This window comes from Gopherus evgoodei, unplaced genomic scaffold, assembly GCF_007399415.2.
Source record: "Gopherus evgoodei ecotype Sinaloan lineage unplaced genomic scaffold, rGopEvg1_v1.p scaffold_81_arrow_ctg1, whole genome shotgun sequence".
In the NCBI taxonomy this organism is placed as follows: Eukaryota; Metazoa; Chordata; order Testudines; family Testudinidae; genus Gopherus; species Gopherus evgoodei.
The window spans coordinates 165468-169806 of NW_022060102.1; the positions used below are offsets into that span (position 1 = coordinate 165468).

General features: G+C 47.1%; 2 non-coding genes across 2 annotated transcripts; both read left to right on the plus strand.

Moving 5' to 3' along the window:
* The first annotated feature begins 1122 nt into the window (after positions 1–1122).
* On the plus strand, positions 1123–1195 carry TRNAK-UUU. Its single transcript has one exon. It is a non-coding gene; the product is annotated as a tRNA-Lys (tRNA).
* A 2464-nt stretch (positions 1196–3659) lies between these two features.
* Positions 3660–3732, plus strand: TRNAV-AAC. The gene has a single exon. It is a non-coding gene; the product is annotated as a tRNA-Val (tRNA).
* The last annotated feature ends 607 nt before the right edge of the window (positions 3733–4339 follow it).

Consider the following 4339-nt stretch of genomic DNA (forward strand, 5'->3'; position numbering starts at 1 on the left):
GGCCCAGACATGATAAAGTGATGGGAATTGCATTTTCCTTTTTAATTTTTGTATTTCCAGTGACATTTCTGTTTGTGATTTCGTTTTGCTTTGTATAACTGTGTTTTCTCCTGGATTTGCTATTTAACTAAAAAAAGAATAAGGCCTCACTCAGGGCGCTGGATGGAGGAGCAGGCTGGGGCTAGGACTGCTAAAAGAGCGAAAGCATCAGGTTTTCTGTATTGTTTCCTGCCCTCATTTTCTGAGTAGTTTTTTTTCTGTGTGGAATTTGCTCAGTTGGTAGAGCATCTGACTTTTAATCTGAGGGTCCAGGGTTCAAGTCCCTGGTCAGGTAGAAGGACAATTCCCCAAGATTTTCAGAAGGCATCTCTTGAGGACTCTCTTTGACTTCAGTTTTTTCTTTTCAGAACTTGGCCTTTCCTAGGAAGGGCCCTTTACTGCTTGGGACTGAAGGTGCTACTTCCTCACCTGTCCACTGGCATTGCAGTCTGGAGGAAGAAAGGCCTCTGGGCCTGCAACAAAGTGCTGTGTGCTGATTTTTTGAGCAAATGTAGGGCTGGCCAGAAAGGCATGTTCCCACTGGGTATTCCCTAACAGAAAAAATTGTCCCCACAGAGTCTTTCATGCCAGAAGTCAAACTCTCTTAATAGGTCCCCTGCTGGTCCCATGGTGTAAGGGCTGGTATTCAGAGCTATGAATCCTGAAATCAAAGTTCAAGCCACTGTAGAATTGTGGGGTCCTTTCATTGCCAGCTAATTATTCTGGGATTTCCAACACTTCCTCTTGCTCTCTCCAATGACATGGTAGCCTGTCTCTTGCCTGCTAGCTGTTGTGACTCACACAAGAGGGCATGTTTGATCCCAAAGCAAGGCCCTCCCTTAGGCTCAGTCTGAATAGAGGTCAATGTAGCACTGCATGAGACAGGTCAATTTTATTTTGCTTTGTATAACTATATTTTCTCCTGGATCTGATATTTAACTAAAAAAAGAAGAATGTCTCTGGGTGCCACATGGAGAAGCAAGATGGGCCTAGGGCTGCTAAAGAAGGAAGAGTAGCAAATTTTCTGCCCTCTTTTTCTTGACTAGTTTCTCTTCTGCACCAAACTTGCCCCTTTTTCTATGAGCCTGGCTAGCTCAGTTGGTAGAGCATCAGACTTTTAATCTGAGGGTCCAGGGTTCACATCCCTGGTCAGGTGAAAAGAGAGCATTTCCCCATATGGTACTCCTCCAACAACTGAAAAAGGCATCTCTTCAGGATGTTATTTCACAACAGTCTTTTTTCCTCCAGGACTTGGTCTTTCCTAGAAAGGGCCATGTACTGCCTAGGATGGAAGGGCCAACTTCCTCACATGGCCACTGGCCTCTCAGTCTGGATTAAGAAAGGCCTCTGGGAGTTGCAGCAAACTGTTACATGCCAACTTGGTGAGCAAATGCAGGGCTGCACCCGCAGGGTCATCCACACCAGAACTCAGCAGAGATCTGGGGGTTCCCTATTGGTCCCATGGTGTAAGAGCAGCCCTCAGGACTTTGAATCCTGCAATCTGAGTTGAAGTCTCAGTAGGATCTGAGGACAATTCCTGTGCGACCTAATCCTGCTGGGTCTTCCAAGGCTCTGTCTTGCTCTCTCAAATGATATGAAAGCCTGCCTTTTGCCTGCTAGCTGTTGTGACTTGAGCACAAGAGGGGATGTTTGATCCAGAAGGCTGGCCGTGCTTGGAGTCCTGTAGGTAGGGATGGGAGCTCCATTTCCTCTGAGTCCTGAAGCTGGGCTGCAGCCTGGCCTAGGAGGCAGCCCTATTGGTTGACCAACTGGCCCAAAGTCACTTGGGCGGTGTTGGTGTTCCCCAGGAATGCTGAAAGGCCTAAGGGAGGGAGGCTTAATACTCCTCCCTATCAGTCAGGGTGGAAGAGGAGGGCTGCAAGAGTGGGCAGGTTGATGAGCTGGGCCTTCTAGCATTTAGTTGGGTACATGGTGAGGAACGCAAACTGGGAGAAGCAGTTGCTGGCCTGTGAGGAATGGCTCAGCCGGTGGCGTAAGTGGACCTTGTAATTACCTACAAAGCTGTGATGCTCAAGACCTATCTTTCGGCTACAGGGAACTTCCTCAGCCATGTATTTCCCCCTGCTCCACGAGTGCTGCTGAGGCTGAACATGACCTTCCAGTTCTTGTGGGGCAATAGGATGTCCCTACCTAGACAGGAGATGTGTGGCTTTTCTGCCATATTAGAAGAGAGGTTGGGCCTGGTGGGCTTTGAAGTCTTTTATGGCTTTACTTTTTTGTTTTTACATTTTCAGTGGGTGGCTCCCAAGCAAGAGTTGACTCACCTGATCTTTCTTTCTTCTCCTGCTCTTTCTCAGCAAGGGGAAGAAAAAGAAGCTCTCCTTCAAGCTGGAGTCAGAAGGATAACATAAGGATGACTTCCTGAGTTCCAGCTCCAGTCCGTTGCTCTGCCAGCTGACTCATCGAAGGGCTGCCATCACTTTCTCCAGGTTCACCCATCGGTGTGTTCAGAATGGAAAGGGGTAACTAGTGGTGTTCCCCAATGGTGAATCCTAGGACCAATCCTATTCAACTTAGTCATAAATGATCTGGAGAAAGGGGTAAACAGTGAGGTGGCAAAGTTTGCAGATGATACTAAACTGCTCAAGATAGTTAAGACCAACGCAGACTGTGAAAGAATTTCAGAGAGACCTCACAAAACTAAGTGATTGAGCAAAAAAATGGCAAATGAGATGTAATGTGGATAAATGTAAAGTAATGCACATTGGGAAAAATAACCCCAACTATACATACAATATGATGGGGGCTAATTTAGTTACGGTTAATCAGGAAAGATATCTTGGAGTCGTCGTGGATAGTTCTCTGAAGACGACCATGCAGTGTTCAGCAGCAGTCAAAAAAGCAAACAGGATGTTAGGAATCATTTAAAAAGGGATAGAGAATAAGACAGAGAATATTTGCCCTTATATAAATCCATGGTACACCCACATCTTGAATACTGCATATAGATGTGGTCTCCTCATTTCAAAAAAGATATACTGGCACTAGAAAAGGTTCAGAGAAGGGCAACTAAAATGATTAGGGTTTGGAATGGGTCCCATATGAGGAGAGATTAAAGAGACTAGGACTTTTCATTTTGGAAAAGAGGAGACTAAGGGGGGATATGATAAAGGTACATAAAATCATGAACGATGAGGAGAAAGTGAATAAGGAAAAATTATTTACTTGTTCCCATAATATAAGAACTAGGGGCCACCAAATGAAATTAATGCACAGCAGGTTTTAAACAAATAAAAGGAAGTTCTTCTTCACACAGTGCACAGTCAACATGTTGAACTCCTTGCCTGAGGAGGTTGTGAAGGCTAGGACTATAAGAGGGTTTAAAAGAGAACTAGATAAATTAATGGAGGTTTAGTCCATGAATGGCTATTAGCCAGGATGGGTAAGAAATGGTATCCCTTGCTTCTGTTTGTCAGAGGATGGAGATGGATGGCAGGAGAGAGATCACTTGATCATTGCCTGTTAGGTTCACGCCCTCTGGGGCACCTGGCATTGGCCACTGTTGGCAGACAGGACACTGGGCTGGATGGACCTTTGGTCTGACCCAGCATAGCCATTCTTATACTCTTATGAAGGGAGGGGCAAAGCTTTTTGACAGAGTTTCTGTAGTGTGGTGGTTATCACGTTTGCCTAACATGCAAAAGGTCCCTGGTTCAAAACCAGCCAGAAACAAAATTGCTTACTTTTCCCAGCTTCCCTGACTGTCTAGCAAAGTTCCTACTGCTGCCACTGGCATGTACCTGTGATAAACCCAACCCCTGAAGGAGAGAGGGTGGTGAAATGAGCTGAGAAAAAGCCTTGGCATCAGCAGGGGAAAGCTAGAGGATCTGGGCCAGTCACCTTTTGGAGCCTTGTGGCTTGGTCTCCTCTGCCCTGGGAGGTTGGCTGGTGGAGGCCGGCTCTTCCTGCTGGCCTCCTTTGTGTGACTTGCCAAAGGAGGAAGTGAGGCAAGAATGGGGCAAAAGAGGAAAGTCGAGCTGAGGAAGGCAGGGCAGAAGCTAAGCGCCTCAGTGTGGCTAAGTGGGGTTAGTAGAGCATCACCCTTCATTCTGCAAAGCCTGGGGAGGTGCGGTTGGCTGCTGGGAGGTATAATCCTGTGCTTGCCTCTTGGCTTCCCAGGGGTGGCTACTTGCAACCCAGGAGAGGAAGGATGGTTCTGGGTGAAAGGAAGACAAGCAAAGCTCTGGGAGGAAATTTGGGTGCGGGGTGCGGGCTTTCTGCTCGGGAGTTGGGGTGCAGGAGGGGTGGTGCTTACCCCGGGCACTGCAACTCCCAAAGT